Here is a 22,228-nt window from a genome sequence, read left to right as displayed (position 1 = left end):
CTGCAGCTAGGCTTATCACTGGATCAAAAAAACACTTGCATATTTCCCCTGACCTAAAATCCTTAAACTGGCTGCCTTTTGAGGTCAGAATACATCTGAAAATTGCGTGCATGACCCAAAGGGCTATACACCACAGCTCACCCGGCTACCTCACTCGGAAGCTGACAATTTCTGGTGGCTCAAGAAACACAAGAAGTACAAAGAATCTTCTTCTGAAACCTCGTAGATTTCGGAAGGAAAAAACATATAAGCGCTCCTTTTCAGGAATGGCACCCAGGATCTAGAATTCACTCCCTCCAGAAACCAGACTTATCACCTCCACTACATTTTTTAAGAAAGAAGTGAAAGCTATCCTCATGGCTAAATTCACCTGAACTTGTACTTCACTTTGGAACTATTTGAGACTCCTCAACTTTTGTAATATTCGTTTATCTGACTGTCTACTTGTATTATTGTTTTGGAAAAGGGGGTGGTGATGAACAGAGTGTCTGAATTAAGCAGACCACTCTTACCCAGTCCAAAGATCGGGGCTTGATCCATCACCGTTATTTATCTCACTGCCCCATCCCAGCTCAGAACCTGGCTATATGCAAATCAGTCTGTCCCTGGCCCAGTGCATCATGGGAACAGGGCAGACTAAACTACCAAGCCAATTCTTCACCAGAAAGGAGACAAGCTACCGGGGACCGGTTTCTGGCATTTCAGCCGTCTTCGGCCCGGCTTGCTTGAATCCTGATGGAGCAGTGAGAAAGGGACTCATGTCTGAGTAAACCCTGCCACACCTATAGTGGCCAAAAACGATTCAGAAAAGGGGGTGGTGATGAACAGAGTGTCTGAATTAAGCAGACCACTCTTACCCAGTCCAAAGATCGGGGCTTGATCCATCACCGTTATTTATCTCACTGCCCCATCCCAGCTCAGAACCTGGCTATATGCAAATCAGTCTGTCCCTGGCCCAGTGCATCATGGGAACAGGGCAGACTAAACTACCAAGCCAATTCTTCACCAGAAAGGAGAAAAGCTACCGGGGACCGGTTTCTGGCATTTCAGCCGTCTTCGGCCCGGCTTGCTTGAATCCTGATGGAGCAGTGAGAAAGGGACTCATGTCTGAGTAAACCCTGCCACACCTATAGTGGCCAAAAACGATTCAGAAAAGGGGGTGGTGATGAACAGAGTGTCTGAATTAAGCAGACCACTCTTACCCAGTCCAAAGATCGGGGCTTGATCCATCACCGTTATTTATCTCACTGCCCCATCCCAGCTCAGAACCTGGCTATATGCAAATCAGTCTGTCCCTGGCCCAGTGCATCATGGGAACAGGGCAGACTAAACTACCAATCCAATTCTTCACCAGAAAGGAGACAAGCTACCGGGGACCGGTTTCTGGCATTTCAGCCGTCTTCGGCCCGGCTTGCTTGAATCCTGATGGAGCAGTGAGAAAGGGACTCATGTCTGAGTAAACCCTGCCACACCAATAGTGGCCAAAAACGATTCAGAAAAGGGGGTGGTGATGAACAGAGTGTCTGAATTAAGCAGACCACTCTTACTCAGTCCAAAGATCGGGGCTTGATCCATCACCGTTATTTATCTCACTGCCCCATCCCAGCTCAGAACCTGGCTATATGCAAATCAGTCTGTCCCTGGCCCAGTGCATCATGGGAACAGGGCAGACTAAACTACCAAGCCAATTCTTCACCAGAAAGGAGACAAGCTACCGGGGACCGGTTTCTGGCATTTCAGCCGTCTTCGGCCCGGCTTGCTTGAATCCTGATGGAGCAGTGAGAAAGGGACTCATGTCTGAGTAAACCCTGCCACACCTATAGTGGCCAAAAACGATTCAGAAAAGGGGGTGGTGATGAACAGAGTGTCTGAATTAAGCAGACCACTCTTACCCAGTCCAAAGATCGGGGCTTGATCCATCACCGTTATTTATCTCACTGCCCCATCCCAGCTCAGAACCTGGCTATATGCAAATCAGTCTGTCCCTGGCCCAGTGCATCATGGGAACAGGGCAGACTAAACTACCAAGCCAATTCTTCACCAGAAAGGAGACAAGCTACCGGGGACCGGTTTCTGGCATTTCAGCCGTCTTCGGCCCGGCTTGCTTGAATCCTGATGGAGCAGTGAGAAAGGGACTCATGTCTGAGTAAACCCTGCCACACCTATAGTGGCCAAAAACGATTCAGAAAAGGGGGTGGTGATGAACAGAATGTCTGAATTAAGCAGACCACTCTTACCCAGTCCAAAGATCGGGGCTTGATCCATCACCGTTATTTATCTCACTGCCCCATCCCAGCTCAGAACCTGGCTATATGCAAATCAGTCTGTCCCTGGCCCAGTGCATCATGGGAACAGGGCAGACTAAACTACCAAGCCAATTCTTCACCAGAAAGGAGACAAGCTACCGGGGACCGGTTTCTGGCATTTCAGCCGTCTTCGGCCCGGCTTGCTTGAATCCTGATGGAGCAGTGAGAAAGGGACTCATGTCTGAGTAAACCCTACCACACCTATAGTGGCCAAAAACGATTCAGAAAAGGGGGTGGTGATGAACAGAGTGTCTGAATTAAGCAGACCACTCTTACCCAGTCCAAAGATCGGGGCTTGATCCATCACCGTTATTTATCTCACTGCCCCATCCCAGCTCAGAACCTGGCTATATGCAAATCAGTCTGTCCCTGGCCCAGTGCATCATGGGAACAGGGCAGACTAAACTACCAAGCCAATTCTTCACCAGAAAGGAGACAAGCTACCGGGGACCGGTTTCTGGCATTTCAGCCGTCTTCGGCCCGGCTTGCTTGAATCCTGTTGGAGCAGTGAGAAAGGGACTCATGTCTGAGTAAACCCTGCCACACCTATAGTGGCCAAAAACGATTCAGAAAAGGGGGTGGTGATGAACAGAGTGTCTGAATTAAGCAGACCACTCTTACCCAGTCCAAAGATCGGGGCTTGATCCATCACCGTTATTTATCTCACTGCCCCATCCCAGCTCAGAACCTGGCTATATGCAAATCAGTCTGTCCCTGGCCCAGTGCATCATGGGAACAGGGCAGACTAAACTACCAAGCCAATTCTTCACCAGAAAGGAGACAAGCTACCGGGGACCGGTTTCTGGCATTTCAGCCGTCTTCGGGCCGGCTTGCTTGAATCCTGATGGAGCAGTGAGAAAGGGACTCATGTCTGAGTAAACCCTGCCACACCTATAGTGGCCAAAAACGATTCAGAAAAGGGGGTGGTGATGAACAGAGTGTCTGAATTAAGCAGACCACTCTTACCCAGTCCAAAGATCGGGGCTTGATCCATCACCGTTATTTATCTCACTGCCCCATCCCAGCTCAGAACCTGGCTATATGCAAATCAGTCTGTCCCTGGCCCAGTGCATCATGGGAACAGGGCAGACTAAACTACCAAGCCAATTCTTCACCAGAAAGGAGACAAGCTACCGGGGACCGGTTTCTGGCATTTCAGCCGTCTTCGGCCCGGCTTGCTTGAATCCTGATGGAGCAGTGAGAAAGGGACTCATGTCTGAGTAAACCCTGCCACACCTATAGTGGCCAAAAACGATTCAGAAAAGGGGGTGGTGATGAACAGAGTGTCTGAATTAAGCAGACCACTCTTACCCAGTCCAAAGATCGGGGCTTGATCCATCACCGTTATTTATCTCACTGCCCCATCCCAGCTCAGAACCTGGCTATATGCAAATCAGTCTGTCCCTGGCCCAGTGCATCATGGGAACAGGGCAGACTAAACTACCAAGCCAATTCTTCACCAGAAAGGAGACAAGCTACCGGGGACCGGTTTCTGGCATTTCAGCCGTCTTCGGCCCGGCTTGCTTGAATCCTGATGGAGCAGTGAGAAAGGGACTCATGTCTGAGTAAACCCTGCCACACCTATAGTGGCCAAAACGATTCAGAAAAGGGGGTGGTGATGAACAGAGTGTCTGAATTAAGCAGACCACTCTTACCCAGTCCAAAGATCGGGGCTTGATCCATCACCGTTATTTATCTCACTGCCCCATCCCAGCTCAGAACCTGGCTATATGCAAATCAGTCTGTCCCTGGCCCAGTGCATCATGGGAACAGGGCAGACTAAACTACCAAGCCAATTCTTCACCAGAAAGGAGACAAGCTACCGGGGACCGGTTTCTGGCATTTCAGCCGTCTTCGGCCCGGCTTGCTTGAATCCTGATGGAGCAGTGAGAAAGGGACTCATGTCTGAGTAAACCCTGCCACACCTATAGTGGCCAAAAACGATTCAGAAAAGGGGGTGGTGATGAACAGAGTGTCTGAATTAAGCAGACCACTCTTACCCAGTCCAAAGATCGGGGCTTGATCCATCACCGTTATTTATCTCACTGCCCCATCCCAGCTCAGAACCTGGCTATATGCAAATCAGTCTGTCCCTGGCCCAGTGCATCATGGGAACAGGGTAGACTAAACTACCAAGCCAATTCTTCACCAGAAAGGAGACAAGCTACCGGGGACCGGTTTCTGGCATTTCAGCCATCTTCGGCCTGGCTTGCTTGAATCCTGATGGAGCAGTGAGAAAGGGACTCATGTCTGAGTAAACCCTGCCACACCTATAGTGGCCAAAAACGATTCAGAAAAGGGGGTGGTGATGAACAGAGTGTCTGAATTAAACAGACCACTCTTACCCAGTCCAAAGATCGGGGCTTGATCCATCACCGTTATTTATCTCACTGCCCCATCCCAGCTCAGAACCTGGCTATATGCAAATCAGTCTGTCCCTGGCCCAGTGCATCATGGGAACAGGGCAGACTAAACTACCAAGCCAATTCTTCACCAGAAAGGAGACAAGCTACCGGGGACCGGTTTCTGGCATTTCAGCCGTCTTCGGCCCGGCTTGCTTGAATCCTGATGGAGCAGTGAGAAAGGGACTCATGTCTGAGTAAACCCTGCCACACCAATAGTGGCCAAAAACGATTCAGAAAAGGGGGTGGTGATGAACAGAGTGTCTGAATTAAGCAGACCACTCTTACCCAGTCCAAAGATCGGGGCTTGATCCATCACCGTTATTTATCTCACTGCCCCATCCCAGCTCAGAACCTGGCTATATGCAAATCAGTCTGTCCCTGGCCCAGTGCATCATGGGAACAGGGCAGACTAAACTACCAAGCCAATTCTTCACCAGAAAGGAGACAAGCTACCGGGGACCGGTTTCTGGCATTTCAGCCGTCTTCGGCCCGGCTTGCTTGAATCCTGATGGAGCAGTGAGAAAGGGACTCATGTCTGAGTAAACCCTGCCACACCTATAGTGGCCAAAAACGATTCAGAAAAGGGGGTGGTGATGAACAGAGTGTCTGAATTAAGCAGACCACTCTTACCCAGTCCAAAGATCGGGGCTTGATCCATCACCGTTATTTATCTCACTGCCCCATCCCAGCTCAGAACCTGGCTATATGCAAATCAGTCTGTCCCTGGCCCAGTGCATCATGGGAACAGGGCAGACTAAACTACCAAGCCAATTCTTCACCAGAAAGGAGACAAGCTACCGGGGACCGGTTTCTGGCATTTCAGCCGTCTTCGGCCCGGCTTGCTTGAATCCTGATGGAGCAGTGAGAAAGGGACTCATGTCTGAGTAAACCCTGCCACACCTATAGTGGCCAAAAACGATTCAGAAAAGGGGGTGGTGATGAACAGAGTGTCTGAATTAAGCAGACCACTTTTACCCAGTCCAAAGATCGGGGCTTGATCCATCACCGTTATTTATCTCACTGCCCCATCCCAGCTCAGAACCTGGCTATATGCAAATCAGTGTAGTTTGGTTTGCCCTGTTCCCATCATGCACTGGGACAGGAACAGACTAATTTGCATACAGCCAGGTTCTGAAACTGGGATGGTGCAGTGAGCTAAAAAACGGTGTTGGATCTAGCCCTGATCTCTTGACTGGGTGAGAGCTTTCTGCTTAATTCAGAGACTCTGTCCCTCACCACCCCTTGTTGTAAATATTTTTGTCCACCCTAAGCGTGGAAGGGTATTCTCAGATGTGAGACCCTTGCTCATTGCACCATCAGGATTCAAGCAAACCGGGCCGAAGACAGCTGTAATGCCAGAAACCGGTCCCCGGGAGCTTGTTTCCTTCCCAGTGTAAGAATTGGCTTTTGTAGTTTGGTTTGCCCTGTTCCCATCATGCACTGGGACAGGAACAGACTAATTTGCATACAGCCAGGTTCTGAAACTGGGATGGTGCAGTGAGCTAAAAAACGGTGTTGGATCTAGCCCTGATCTCTTGACTGGGTGAGAGCTTTCTGCTTAATTCAGAGACTCTGTCCCTCACCACCCCTTGTTGTAAATATTTTTGTCCACCCTAAGCGTGGAAGGGTATTCTCAGATGTGAGACCCTTGCTCATTGCACCATCAGGATTCAAGCAAACCAGGCCGAAGACAGCTGTAATGCCAGAAACCGGTCCCCGGGAGCTTGTTTCCTTCCCAGTGTAAGAATTGGCTTTTGTAGTTTGGTTTGCCCTGTTCCCATCATGCACTGGGACAGGAACAGACTAATTTGCATACAGCCAGGTTCTGAAACTGGGATGGTGCAGTGAGCTAAAAAACGGTGTTGGATCTAGCCCTGATCTCTTGACTGGGTGAGAGCTTTCTGCTTAATTCAGAGACTCTGTCCCTCACCACCCCTTGTTGTAAATATTTTTGTCCACCCTAAGCGTGGAAGGGTATTCTCAGATGTGAGACCCTTGCTCATTGCACCATCAGGATTCAAGCAAACCGGGCCGAAGACAGCTGTAATGCCAGAAACCGGTCCCCGGGAGCTTGTTTCCTTCCCAGTGTAAGAATTGGCTTTTGTAGTTTGGTTTGCCCTGCTCCCATCATGCACTGGGACAGGAACAGACTAATTTGCATACAGCCAGGTTCTGAAACTGGGATGGTGCAGTGAGCTAAAAAACGGTGTTGGATCTAGCCCTGATCTCTTGACTGGGTGAGAGCTTTCTGCTTAATTCAGAGACTCTGTCCCTCACCACCCCTTGTTGTAAATATTTTTGTCCACCCTAAGCGTGGAAGGGTATTCTCAGATGTGAGACCCTTGCTCATTGCACCATCAGGATTCAAGCAAACCGGGCCGAAGACGGCTGTAATGCCAGAAACCGGTCCCCGGGAGCTTGTTTCCTTCCCAGTGTAAGAATTGGCTTTTGTAGTTTGGTTTGCCCTGTTCCCATCATGCACTGGGACAGGAACAGACTAATTTGCATACAGCCAGGTTCTGAAACTGGGATGGTGCAGTGAGCTAAAAAACGGTGTTGGATCTAGCCCTGATCTCTTGACTGGGTGAGAGCTTTCTGCTTAATTCAGAGACTCTGTCCCTCACCACCCCTTGTTGTAAATATTTTTGTCCACCCTAAGCGTGGAAGGGTATTCTCAGATGTGAGACCCTTGCTCATTGCACCATCAGGATTCAAGCAAACCGGGCCGAAGACGGCTGTAATGCCAGAAACCGGTCCCCGGGAGCTTGTTTCCTTCCCAGTGTAAGAATTGGCTTTTGTAGTTTGGTTTGCCCTGTTCCCATCATGCACTGGGACAGGAACAGACTAATTTGCATACAGCCAGGTTCTGAAACTGGGATGGTGCAGTGAGCTAAAAAACGGTGTTGGATCTAGCCCTGATCTCTTGACTGGGTGAGAGCTTTCTGCTTAATTCAGGGACTCTGTCCCTCACCACCCCTTGTTGTAAATATTTTTGTCCACCCTAAGCGTGGAAGGGTATTCTCAGATGTGAGACCCTTGCTCATTGCACCATCAGGATTCAAGCAAACCGGGCCGAAGACGGCTGTAATGCCAGAAACCGGTCCCCGGGAGCTTGTTTCCTTCCCAGTGTAAGAATTGGCTTTTGTAGTTTGGTTTGCCCTGTTCCCATCATGCACTGGGACAGGAACAGACTAATTTGCATACAGCCAGGTTCTGAAACTGGGATGGTGCAGTGAGCTAAAAAACGGTGTTGGATCTAGCCCTGATCTCTTGACTGGGTGAGAGCTTTCTGCTTAATTCAGAGACTCTGTCCCTCACCACCCCTTGTTGTAAATATTTTTGTCCACCCTAAGCGTGGAAGGGTATTCTCAGATGTGAGACCCTTGCTCATTGCACCATCAGGATTCAAGCAAACCGGGCCGAAGACGGCTGTAATGCCAGAAACCGGTCCCCGGGAGCTTGTTTCCTTCCCAGTGTAAGAATTGGCTTTTGTAGTTTGGTTTGCCCTGTTCCCATCATGCACTGGGACAGGAACAGACTAATTTGCATACAGCCAGGTTCTGAAACTGGGATGGTGCAGTGAGCTAAAAAACGGTGTTGGATCTAGCCCTGATCTCTTGACTGGGTGAGAGCTTTCTGCTTAATTCAGAGACTCTGTCCCTCACCACCCCTTGTTGTAAATATTTTTGTCCACCCTAAGCGTGGAAGGGTATTCTCAGATGTGAGACCCTTGCTCATTGCACCATCAGGATTCAAGCAAACCGGGCCGAAGACGGCTGTAATGCCAGAAACCGGTCCCCGGGAGCTTGTTTCCTTCCCAGTGTAAGAATTGGCTTTTGTAGTTTGGTTTGCCCTGTTCCCATCATGCACTGGGACAGGAACAGACTAATTTGCATACAGCCAGGTTCTGAAACTGGGATGGTGCAGTGAGCTAAAAAACGGTGTTGGATCTAGCCCTGATCTCTTGACTGGGTGAGAGCTTTCTGCTTAATTCCGAGACTCTGTCCCTCACCACCCCTTGTTGTAAATATATGTATTATTGTTTTAGCTGATTGACTATGCTCCCTCATGTACCTACTCTATTTTGATACTCATCTATTACCTATAACTATTCCTTGCTCAAAAGCCTGTTAATCGCTCTCTTGTTTTTCCTACCCCCTGTTGTTGCTTTTTGTAAAGCGCTCTGATATCTGCAAAGATCTTGTTCGCGCTATATAAAACTTTCAAAGTAAATAAATAAATAAATAAATACATCTTTTTTCATTCCCAAATATACATCCAGAGGCAGGGATGATATACTGAACAGGGGAAACATATTAAGACTCCCGCATTCATTAACAAATCTTGCAAACATCAGCTCTACTGACCTCTTGCAAGTAGGGTTTCAATCCAACACCGAGCTTCATCGCCCAGATATAACAAAAGCAACTTGGAACTCTCTAGAGATAGCGCATAAAATAATGAAAGAAGAAGCAATGTTCCAACAATGGGGGATTGACTTGAAGCTCGAAAAAGCAACCCCGCTATCCGACTCCTCTTTTACCCTCTATCCGACTCCAGCCCCCAAAAAACTCCAACTCAATATTAAAGGGAGCCAGGAGCAGCTCACCTGGGATATTCCCCCAAAACATAAAAAGTCCTCGATCTGGACAAAATCAAAACCGAAATAGTCATCTCTTGTTAACAACCGACCATAACTGGAAGTCAATTCAGCGTACAATCGTTACAGCGTCTGCTGACAACTGACAAAAAGGGCAAGTGCTCTCCAACCGCTCAGTGAGGCGCAGGGATATAAGAATTTGTTCCTGGAACATCAATGGTCTAGCTAGCAAAAGGAATGACCCTGAATTTTTATAATATCTAATCACATTTGACCTTCTATTACTACAAGAAACCTGGGAAGACAAAGTATTCGAACTCCAGGGGTTCACGTCTTGCTGCATTTCTGCAAACAAAAATTCAATCTTTGGACGTAGATCAGGAGGGCTGATGTTCCTCGCCTCTATATCCACAATAGGCGAAATCGAGGCAAAGGATTTTCATATACCTCCTCCAAGCGTCATCCAGGTGGTAAAGTTTTCACTCCGGCTAAAAAAGCAGCTTCCGGAAGCAATTATAATTAATACATATATTCACCCTAAACGGAAACAAAAATCGGTGGAAGAGCTGGCGAAAGTTCTAGAAAAAAAAAGGGAATCTAGGGTGTCTGACTTATTCATCCTGGCTGGTGACTTTAATATGACCTTCATCAACAAAGATCAAGACAGCGACCTCATCCAAGAACTGAATGCAGCATGGGGCGTGCAGCCACAAGGCCCAACAAAAAAGAATAACTTAACGAAGCATTCGAAAAACTTACTTCGTCATCTGGAACAACTTAATTTAAGGGCCCTAAATGGTCGCTACGCCAAAGACGACCCCCAAGCAGCCACCTTCCATTCTAACACACACTCTTCGCATCTTGATTATATGTTCATGTCTCTGAATATGTTCTGTTGGGTAACATCATTTAAAATAGAGGCGAGCGACTTCAGTGATCATCTGCCTCTAGTGGCCGAAATAAGATCCAACTCGAAACTGGAAATTGAACCCCTTATTGGCCCCGACACAGAAGTCAGCTCAAATTTAAGGCAGTTACGGTGTAACCCCGACAATATTGACTCTATCAGCTCCACTGTGAAAATCCTTTTCTCCCAAGCCTCCGGCTCCTCAACTAAGTTGTCGGACATCTGGCAAAATTTCATCAATGCCATTAGGGAGAAAATGAGAAGTACTGTGTCTAACAACTTTCGCAAATGGAAGGGGACCTCAATTTGGAGACATTCATGCCCGGATATGAAAACACAAAAACCATTAATAAATCAAACCCTGAGAAGGATGCGAAAGGACCAGGCAAACCACTGCCTGCAAGCGGTTCTATGGAAAGCGAGAAAACAGCTCAAACAGATGAAATGGGAAAGCCAGAAGCAAAGAAACGAAGATCTTTGGGTAAAACTTCTCTATGAAGGGAAGCAAAAAAACAGCTCTAGGTTCTGGCAAATGGTAAAAAGAATACAAAACCCTGATCATTTAGGGCAAAATTCACACATATCAGAGGAAGTATGGACAAAATACCTATTGTCGCACTTCAATAATGATGACATCGAGGAGGGGCTTAGCGCGCATCCAAAATGGTCGCGTGAGCTGTGAGCTCCCGAGACCCTCGCTGCCTCCACCGACTATCCTGGCACTAATCCTGGTTTAGACGACGGGTTCTTCTTGGCGTGACTCTCATGATCTGAAAGACCCTTTTCAGAATTCGATTTGGACACCGGATGCCCGACTTGCTCCTTCTGGAGCCCTGAGGCCTACATCGTGGCTGATCCCGGACCGTGGGCATTGGGAGCACCCCAAGAGTAGTTGAACAACAACGGCCTGTGGTATAAGACAGATGCCCGGGGAATACTTTCGGTTTCGCTTTTCCCTGGCCGCGAAGATTGGAGATCGCTGTTCTCAAGCCAGCTGGCTGCTGCAGCTCCCTGCCTAATCCCTGCTGTGCCCTGTGTTTTAACACCTTGGGGAGTTTTCCTTCGTGGGAGCCATTTCCACCAGAACTCGGAAGCCCCGGCGGGGCGGATTATCCACCATGGCGGCTAAGTCGGAGGGTGACAAACGGTCTCTCAAGACTACAACTCGTGGTGGCGGGACCCAAGCCTCCATTATGGAAAGATTTGCTCGGAACAAGGGCTCGCCGAGTGGGACTGGGAAAACCTCGGAGGGCATGGGTAGTGGCATCCAGGAGTCGGAAGAACATAATGGGAGCGATCGCCAGCATACAGTCGTCGGTGGGCCAACAATGTGAGACCTCGGCGGCCAAAATCGACACAGTGGCGGTGGATGTGGGCCTGATCAGGGCAGATCTGGGGAAAACCAACGAGAGGGTGAAGTCGTTGGACATTAAGGCTGCCAGTCTAACTTCGGATGTCTCCGAGCTCCAGACCGAAGTCCGCACCCTTCGATCCACTAGCGAACGGTTTGCCCGCCGCCTCGAGGATTTTGAAGGTCGTGGTAGGCGAAATAACATCCACGTTATCGGAGTTCCGGAGACATCAGCGGATCAATCGACAGACCTTCTTGTTGAAGATTTGATCGTTAACCATCTAGCCCCTAAAGGCCTGAGCAAGCTTTTTGCTGTGGAACGCGCCCATAGGATTCCGGGCGGCAGACGAACACAGGGGACGGCACCGCGGCCCATCATCGCGCGGCTCTTCAACTATAGAGATAGAGACGCCATCATGCAGGCATCGAGGACCAATGGCCCCACCAGGTTTGAGAACACCTCCGTCAACTTTTACCCTGACTTTACTCCCCTGGTGCAGAAGCTGGGACTGGCGTTCTCCGGGGTGAAACGTAGACTACGGGATTTGGGCATGAAGTATGCCATGCTTTTTCCCGCTCGTCTGCGTATTGAACACAATGAGCGGGTGCTCTTTTTCGATCTGCCTGAGGTGGCTAGTGACTGGTTGGACACGTTATCCACGCCTACAGACAATGATGACAACACGGGTGGTGCTGAGGGGGGCCAACGGGACCAGGAGGAGTAGAGGCACCGACATATGCTCCATTGTACTGTGTTTCGATATTTTGCTCTCCTTTTTTGGGGTCGATGACTTTTATACTTGGACCCTGGGGCGGTGGGGGGGTTCGGGACTTCTCATCCTCCGGGGGTGTTTTTTTCCTTTTCATCTGTAGTTCTAGTTCTTGGGGTAGGGCGACAGGCACACTGCTGAATGGGGTGGTTTTTTGGTTCCTTGCAGGGGTGCAGGGTGGGGGGTTGTTGTTGTGGGGTTTGGGGGTAGGGGAGTTGGGTTTTCTTTAATTTGTTTATACTGCATTTGAGGCTCCGTATTGTTGTTATTTCTGTGCTTCCTTCGTGGGGTTGGGTGGACCTGATTTCTTACTTCCGGGATGGGGGGTAGGGGGCTACGGGTCTTGAGCTGGAATGTCAATGGCTTGGGGGACAAATAAAGCGGGGCATTGTACTTCAATATGTAAAACGTCACTCTCCCGATATCATACTCCTGCAGGAAACACATCTGGTTGGAAATACGTTTCATGCTATGAATCGGAGGGGCTATAGGCTGGTGGCGCACTCGGGGTTTACATCGGCATCCAGAGGTGCTGGTATTATGCTCCGTAATTCTCTTCCCATCGAGATAGACGACACGATTTTAGATGACAGGGGTCGATACGCTGCAATTGTTGGGAGGTGGGAGGGAAGAACTGTTATTGTCCTTTCGGTTTATGTTCCCCCTGGCCTGCAGAATACCACGTTTGTTGACTTGGGTAAATGGTTGCTTGGGCTCCCCGAAGGGCTTCTAGTGATGGGAGGTGACTTTAACTCTGTCGTGGATGGTTTGCTGGATCGACACCCTCCCAGGACGCTCACACCATCCCAATCGGGTCTTAGTGGATTGCTGGATACATTTGGTATGGTGGACTGTTGGCGGATGCTGCATCCAGGTCAGGCCCAATATACCTTTCACTCTGGGGCGCATGGGAGTCTGGCTAGGCTTGATTATCTCCTTGTGCCTGCTTCCCAGGCCACGACGGTGCGAGAGATCCGGCATTTGCCTAGTGGCATCTCGGACCACTCCCCGCTGTGGGTTCTTATTGACCTTCATTTGAACGCTGGGGGCCGAATCGCCCCAATCAATCCCTGGCATCTCCGGACTCCAGAGACTAGAGCGGGATTGGTTAAAGCTGTGGACTTTTATTTTGCCGAGAATGTGGGTTCAGTCTCGTCTTCAGTGTCCATCTGGGAAGCTTTTAAACCTGTGATACGGGGCCAGGCTCTCTCGCTTATTGCTGGTGCGAAGAGGCGGCACAATGAGGAGGTTGAACGGCTGGAGGCTGAGGTGGCCGCTCTAGAGAGAGAACTTGAAACTAGAGTCACGCAGGAGAAGTTGCATATTTTGCAGTTAAAACAGTCTGCTTATAAGGCCTTGGTCACGAATGCGGCGAAAGTTATGAGTCGAGAGCAAATGGGCCGTTTGTATGATGTGGGTGATAAAGCCGGGAAGTTGATAGCGTGGTTGGACAAGCGGGAGAGACTGAGTCGTGTGGTGCCTGTGATTGAGCGTGAGGATGGGGTACGAGTGACGGAGCCGCTGGAGATAGTGGAGGAGTTTGCCTCGCACTTTCGTAAGGTGTATGCTCCGGTCTCGGATCGGCCTGAGGAGGATTCCCATTTTTTGCTTCGAGATATCGCCTTGCCCTGTCTGTCTGAATCTGATAGGGAACAGATGGAGGCGGATTTTTCCACAGATGAGGTAGCGCTTGCTATTCGCTCCATTCGCTCGGGCAAAGCTACGGGACCAAATGGTCTGCCCATCGAGCTGTACAAATTGTGCCCAGACAAAATGGCGTTGTATCTTCGAGCAATGTTTTTGGAATCGAGAGGGACAGGCCGACTTCCCCAAGATCAACGACTCGCCTCCATCGTGGTGCTTCCCAAGGAGGGCAAACCACGTGAGTTTTGTACCTCGTATAGGCCTATTTCTCTCCTAAATGTCGAACCCAAGGTCTTGGCGAAGGTGTTGGCCAACCGATTGATAACCGTTATAAGTGATTTGGTGTATCCGGACCAATCCGGTTTTATTCCCGCTCGTAACACCGCGCTCAATTTACGTCGCCTTCATGGCGTGCTGGCGAGAGCGGACACGTTGCGTGAGCCGGCCATTTTGGCCTCGTTAGATGCCACAATGGCATTTGATACTGTGGAATGGCTGTACTTATGGGCGGCTTTGGCTAAGTTCGGCTTTGGGCCGGTGTTCATTGGTTGGGTCCGTTTGCTGTATGAGGAGCCCCTTGCCCAGGTTGTTGTCAATGGTAGAGTGTCGGCTCCCTTTGCTCTGGGTCGGGTACACGACAGGGATGTCCCCTTTCCCCGTTGCTTTTTGCTCTGGCGCTGGAGCCTTTGGCAGCTTGGTTGAGATGGGAGCCTTCTCTCAAAGGCATCAGGTGGGCCCCTGGTTTTGAGGATCTCATCTCGCTTTATGCGGATGATATTCTTCTTTATTTAACTTCCCCGCGGAAATCCTTGGGGGTACTATTTGATGTCCTTAGCTCCTTTGGCAGAAACTCGAGACTAGTCATTAATTGGACTAAGTCCTGTGTATATTCGCTTATGGAGGACGTCCCATCCCTACCACGTACTTGTCCGATACAGATCTCGTCCAAGGGATTCAAGTACCATGGCATCCATATCTCACGAGACCCGGCGGCGAGGTACCGGCTTAATCTGCTTCCCCCGCTCGCTCGGCTCCGAGCAGATGTGAAGGCGTGGAATAGGCTGCCTCTGTCCCTGGTGGGTAGGGCAGCCCTATTCAAAATGATGTCCCTTCCCAGGTTTCTGTATGCTCTCCAGAACACGTTAGACTTGGTGCCCTCCAGCTATTTCCGTGAGGTGGAGAGCTTGCAAAGGAAACTGGTCTGGGCTGGCCATCCCCGGATTGCCCTGGCTAAGCTTACGCTTCCATGGTACGATGGCGGAATCGTGCTACCGGATATTCGTCGGTATTACTGGGCCTCACAACTGAGCCCGGTCAATCACGCTACGTACGGTCCGGCATCTAATCCGGCCTTTGCCATGGATAAATGGCTGCTTCCGGGTGGAGACTACAATAGGGCGCTTTACTCGAAGTGGTCTGATGTGGCCCTCACCGGGCCTACGAAAGTTGCGGTGCAGGTTTGGCACAACGCCACCACTGCCACTGGTTGGTCGGACACCATCACTCGGGCGACTCCACTCTATGCATCGGAACAGTTGGGTAAATTATGGAAGACTAAGGGGTTCGATAAGTGGGATCTTATTGGAATCAGTGTGGTTGGTGACCTATTGAGGAAAGACGAGATCAAATCTTTTGAGGAGCTGCGACGGGAATTCCAACTCGGCCCTCGCGAGCACTTTCGATACTTGCAAGTTCGGCATGCCCTTTCCTCTGTGATGTTGCCTGGGACGTCCGTCCCGGACTCCTCGCCCCTTGAGGATAGAGTATTAGACGGGCATATCCCGGACAGTACGATCTCGTTAATATATAAGAAATTAATTTACCATCGGGTGGACCTTCTTGTGCAGCTCCGCACGTCCTGGACCGGCGATGGAGTGGAGCTTGACGATGAGGACTGGCAGGCGGCGATATCCTCTCCAAAGCAGGTGGCGATCCAGGCCCGTCTGAGACTGGTGCAATTAAAAATCCTACACCGAGTGTATATGACCGGTCCTCGATTGTTGCGGATGGGGTTTGTTTCGGATGCTTTGTGTAAACGTGGCTGCGGTATGGTGGGTACATTCCTCCATATTATATGGGACTGTCCGGCGGTTGCCTCATTCTGGACCCGTGTGCATGGTGTCATGTCTGAAGTGACGGATGTTTCTCTTCTGCCTGAGGCACGGAGATGTCTGCTTAATGTATGGGAGCCCAACGACTGTAATGTTGCCCAAACGCAGTGGGCCACCTTTGGCAATATGATTGCGAAGCGTGATATTGCGCAATTGTGGGGGTCGGCGACGCCTCCGAGACTGTCTGCCTGGTCTAAGAATATGGATTGGTGCATGTTCCGAGAAAAAACAGTATATGTTGCCAGGGGCAGGCCCAAGAAGTGGGGTAGAATATGGGGTCAGTGGAATCAGTACCGTGGAGAGATCTGCACCCCTCCCTTTGAGCCACCACCGGAACGTCTCCAGTCCCCTTAGCATGACATCTCCTCTTCTCCAGGTTCTGTGTGCGTATTGTTGCCTACTGCCTGTTCCCTCTTTCATTCCATTCCGGATATCCAGTTTGTCGATAATGCATTCGTGCAGACACGGTGCCCCTCTCCAGAAGGATTCACCTTGATTTGTTCTTTTATTTTGAGCCCTTGCAGTATTTTTCTTATGTTTGTTGGGGGGGGGGGGGGGGTTGTTTTCAAAAAAAGATAAAATCGAAACCTTCTCTTTTCCTTTACAGGTACATATAGCTAGACATGGGTTTATATTTGCCGCCGGGCCCTATGGGTTGTCGGCTGAAGGGCTGTGTATCTTTTATCCATTACTGTATTGTGCACATGCTGACTGACCCACAGATGCTATATAATTGCTTTTGTATTTTCATGTCTTTTTCAATAAAGGTTTTTAAAAAAAAAATTAAAAAAAATTAATGATGACATCACAGGAGTCACTGCAATAATGAATTCTCGCATAAAAACCACAAGGCCTGAAAAAGAGGAGAAATTCAATCATCACACGGGCGTAAAAACGCATGAAATGTGGGAGTGTGAGGGCATGAGCCCACCGAAACCTGATAATCCAAAAACGGAAGAAAGACCTGCAAAGGATGTCGAGCCAGGGCCAATGAAAATTGCCCCACAGACATCAGATGGCAAATAACAAAGGGGAGACCCAACGGAGCGCCAGGGCCGAATGGAATACCACCTATGCTGTATAAATCAGATGTAGATTTCTGGAGTGCATCTCTGGCACTAGTATTCAACAACACAAGACTCACCTTGTCTCTTCCTGATTCCTGGCACGGGTCAGTCATCAGCCCGATCTACAAACATGGGAGCAAGAGTCATCCAAACAGTTATCATCTTATTGCCTTGTTAGACGTAGAAGCAAAATACTTCGCAGGACTCATCCTGGAGGAATTATCGTCATGGGCCTCTGAAAACGGCATCATCCCACTCTTCAAACGGGTTTCTGCAAAGGCCAAGGGACCACAACTAACATCATTTTAGGAAACAAAAAGGGTCTTGGCTCCTAAACTCAGCAAGGCTGAGCCAATGTAAACTATAACAGAACAACACACTTGCCAGTGCTGAGAAAATGATTTACACAAACTATTGAAATGGTGTACATGACAATGACATGGACACTTGCTTTATGAATTGCAACTTTTTAATTTTTCTTTTTTTCTTGCAACCTTTTCAGTTATGCATCTTTTTGATTTTGTGCATGGGAATACAAAACATTCTATGTACATATATATACAAACATGAAATACAAATAAACAAACAATACGGTATGTACAGTGGGTTCACAACTTACATGCAACACATTCGTGGCCATCCATTCATACAAAACAAACAAACTGGTCCCAGTGTCAAAATAAACTTTTTTGTTCAATAAATGAATAGTCCGTTCTTTAATCTATCTAACATTCAATTGTAATAGTTGTAAGGCAAGCAAAAAAGTCTTTCTACAGGTTCCTCAAGATTATTTCAAACAAATCAGGGGAATGACCCGGGACCTGGTCGGTCGACGCGTTTCGAGCCCTGTGACTGGCAGGGTTCTCCTCAGGACCAAACAATAACTTTAGCGTTGGGTCATGGCTCCAACAGGTAATTGTATTCCAATAATGCAAGGAGTGGTTTGGGGGGAAGCTGCGCTGTAAAAAATATAGGGGAAATCTCCCGAGGGTCTGGTTCTATGTTGGAAATGTCGTTTCGTTAGTGGAGCTCCGCGTAAGTTCTCAAAGTTAAACTCTTCTTAACTGCCGGGGAGGCTTCATCCGTGAATGCGGCTCTTAAACAAATGGCGTTTGTCGTTAGTCATGCTCCGTGTAGATTATAGAAGTGGACCGCTTATCGCACTGTTCGCTCCTGCCCCTTCGATCTGTTGTGGCTGGGTGCGCAAACTGACTCTTCCTGTTTGTGGAAGAGTCAGTTTGCGCACCCAGCCACAACAGATCAAAGGGGCAGGAGCGAACAGTGCGATAAGCGGTCCACTTCTATAATCTACACGGAGCATGACTAACGACAAACGCCATTTGTTTAAGAGCCGCATTCACGGATGAAGCCTCCCCGGCAGTTAAGAAGAGTTTAACTTTGAGAACTTACGCGGAGCTCCACTAACGAAACGACATTTCCAACATAGAACCAGACCCTCTGGAGATTTCCCCTATATTTTTTACAGCGCAGCTTCCCCCCCAAACCACTCCTTGCATTATTGGAATAAAATTACATGTTGGAGCCATGACCCAACGCTAAAGTTATTGTTTGGTCCTGAGGAGAACCCTGCCAGTCACAGGGCTCGAAACGCGTCGACCGACCAGGTCCCGGGTCATTCCCCTGATTTGTTTGAAATAATCTTGAGGAACCTGTAGAAAGACTTTTTTGCTTGCCTTACAACTATTACAATTGAATGTTAGATAGATTAAAGAACGGACTATTCATTTATTGAACAAAAAAGTTTATTTTGACACTGGGACCAGTTTGTTTGTTTTGTATGAATGGATGGCCACGAATGTGTTGCATGTAAGTTGTGAACCCACTGTACATACCGTATTGTTTGTTTATTTGTATTTCATGTTTGTATATATATGTACATAGAATGTTTTGTATTCCCATGCACAAAATCAAAAAGATGCATAACTGAATAGGTTGCAAGAAAAAAAGAAAAATTAAAAAGTTGCAATTCATAAAGCAAGTGTCCATGTCATTGTCATGTACACCATTTCAATAGTTTGTGTAAATCATTTTCTCAGCACTGGCAAGTGTGTTGTTCTGTTACAACTAACATCATGGCACTGTCCCTCTTGATGGATGCAGCAAAAACAACCAAGTCATCTTTATTCCTCACGTTCATCGACTATACTGCTGCCTTCGACCATGTGGACCGCAACAGACTTTGGCAGAAACTATACAATTGGGGTATTCCGAAACGCCTCCTAGACGTCCTAATACTGCTCCACTCCAATACCTGGATTAAAATTAAACTTGGGGCAGGTACACACCTTTCGAAGCCGATTAGGACGACAAAAGGACTAAAGCAGGGGTGCCTACTAGCGCCCATCTTATTCAACCTTTGTTTAGTGGATTTACCCGCAGAACTCGATAAATGCCGCAACCATGCACCCAAGTTAGAGAAAATCACCCTTTCAAATCTGTTATACGCGGACGATCTGGTGCTGATAGTCCGCTCGCCAACAGGCCTTCAGCACCTCTTCAACGCAGCCTATGCCTTCTCAGCAAAGAATGCCCTTCAAATAAATTTTAACAAGTCAAAGGTCATGACGGTGAAATATAGGAAAAAAAGGAATCCTTGCTGGCACTTGAAAAGAGAAAAGCTTGACCGGGTAACCACATACAAGTATCTGGGTGTTCTCCTGGACTCAAATAACACGTCTAGGGCACAACTTCACTCCATCCGAGGGAAGGCCACAATGACTTATCTGGCATTAAAATCATTAAAGGCCAAACTCACACTCAAACCCTTCCTTGAAGTCCTGCGTGCGAAACTACAACCAACGCTTACCTACGGGAGTGAATCTCTTCATGGGAAGGATGCCGCACTGCTGGACATAGTCATAGCCAACTCCTATAGGGCTATTTTTAATCTTCCTAAATATGTCTCTCCTGCTCAGATTCAATTATAATTCGGCATCCTTAAACAAACATTAGAAAGGCGGAGTGCGTATGTAGCCAGCTGGCGCAAGATTCGCAATGCAGAGGCCGACTCTCTAAATGCCAACGTATGGGAAGAGTTACTTCGGCATCGTAATTCGTTGCCTAGAGACTACTTATTTGAATCAATTGAAGTTCTAGGTTTGACTGACATCTGGGAAACGTCTATAGATCTTCAGTCCTTCAAAAAAATTAGCCAAAAATCAGCACGTATTATCTCAGCGATTGAAGACAAGAAGGACTTAGCAAACAGAGCGCATGGATGGACAACCCTGGGTGACCATGGTAAAATACAGCCACAAGCATACCTCAATACCGGGATGAAAATAAAAGTCAAAGAAAAGTTTCTAAAATTACGCCTTGGTGTAATCCCGATACTGCCACACCTGCCCCCCTGGGAGAGAATACACTCTTCGAAACAGTGTCACCTGTGTAAGTCCGGTACGGAGGACATTGTTCATGTGATTTGTATATGCCCTAGACTAAGGGATTTGAGGTATAACCTTTTGCTGCCATCCTTTAAATCACATGCTGTTCGGACCTGCAGGCAGGCAGTCAAACTTTGCTTTACCACCAGTAACATCAAACTGAATTGCCAGGTTGTGAAGTTCTTTGACTTAATAAGAAAAAGACTTAATAGCGTTTGAAGAACTTTATTAGGCCCTGAGGATAACCTTGAACTGATCCGACTAAATCTCGTACCTTTTAAGTTTAACTATAAATTGTTTTTAATGTTCCTATTGGTGTTTTATATTTTTGTAAAGATTTTAACCTCATCCGTGCGGTGCAGATTTATCGCCGGTGCTGGGCCCTAACGAAAACAGGTGTGGTCATGACAGAACGGTTCCGTCATGGGCACAGCTCGACCGATGCTCATGACGGAACCGTTCCGTCATGAGCTTCGAAGGGGTTAATTAATCATGTACAAAATAAACATTACTTACTTACTCACACCCGCCATGACCACCGCAACCACTACAACGCCAGCACTCTGCACGCTCTCAACTCCGAATGGAGCCACACCTGCCTCAAGGCCGCCCCGAAACGCACACACTGACCCTTCACCTGCCGGAACTGCAGCCACTCCAGCCTCAGAGCTGACGAACCACCCACCAAGAAAGATCCCAACCACCTCCGATGCATACTACTGAACACCCGCTCTCCATGCAAGCATGCCGTTGAGCTCTGGGACCTACTCGACACAACATCCCCGGACGTCGCCTTCCTGACAGAGACCTGGTTTAACAACTCTTCTGCACCCGACATCACCATAGCCATCCCAGACGGTTACAAGATCACCCGCAGAGACCGCACCAACGGAGTCGGAGGAGGAATCGCCATCGTCCACAAGAACAACATCAGGGTCTCGACTAGCACCGACGACGCACTCAGCACTGCCGAACACATGCATTTCCAAATCCACACAGACCCTAACTCCACCCTCAGAGGCACCCTCGTCTAATGACCCCCCGGACCCCGCCTCCAGTTCAGTGACTCCATCGCCGACTTGATCAACAAGCATGCCATGACCTCCACCGACTACATCCTCGTCGGAGACCTGAACTTTCACCTTGAGAACAACAAAGACAACAAATCCACAACCCTGATCGATAACCTCGCCAACCTCGGACTGAAGCAACTCATCACAACGCCCACCCACTCCGCCGGCCACACGCTCGACCCCGTCTTCTCCTCAAGCCTGTACATCTCCGTCAGTCACACCACGAACGCCTCTGGACCGACCACCGCTGCACCCACTTCGCCTTCCAGAAACCCGCCAGACACCACCATACCCAACAGATCTCCCACTGCTGCTGGAGCAAAATCACCGAAGACCAACTACACGCAAACCTCGCTCTCAGCCCACCCACCGAACCCTCCAACACCGACGACGTGCCCACAGCCTCAGACGCTGGATCGAGGACTGCGCCAACACCCTCGCCCAGCTGAAGAAACCCTCCCACAGAGACACCAGCAAGAGGGCCAGCTGGTTCACCCCAGAACTCCTAGCCTCCATCAAGCCTGCCGGTAACTAGAGAAGAAATGGCACAGTGAACAAAGTCCGGACAGCCACGCAGCACACAAGGACGC

This window comes from Lissotriton vulgaris, chromosome 4_1 (genome assembly GCF_964263255.1).
Source record: "Lissotriton vulgaris chromosome 4_1, aLisVul1.2, whole genome shotgun sequence".
Classification (NCBI taxonomy): domain Eukaryota; kingdom Metazoa; phylum Chordata; class Amphibia; order Caudata; family Salamandridae; genus Lissotriton; species Lissotriton vulgaris.
The sequence above is the reverse complement of the archived record's forward strand: the minus strand, read 5'-3'. Positions refer to the sequence as shown.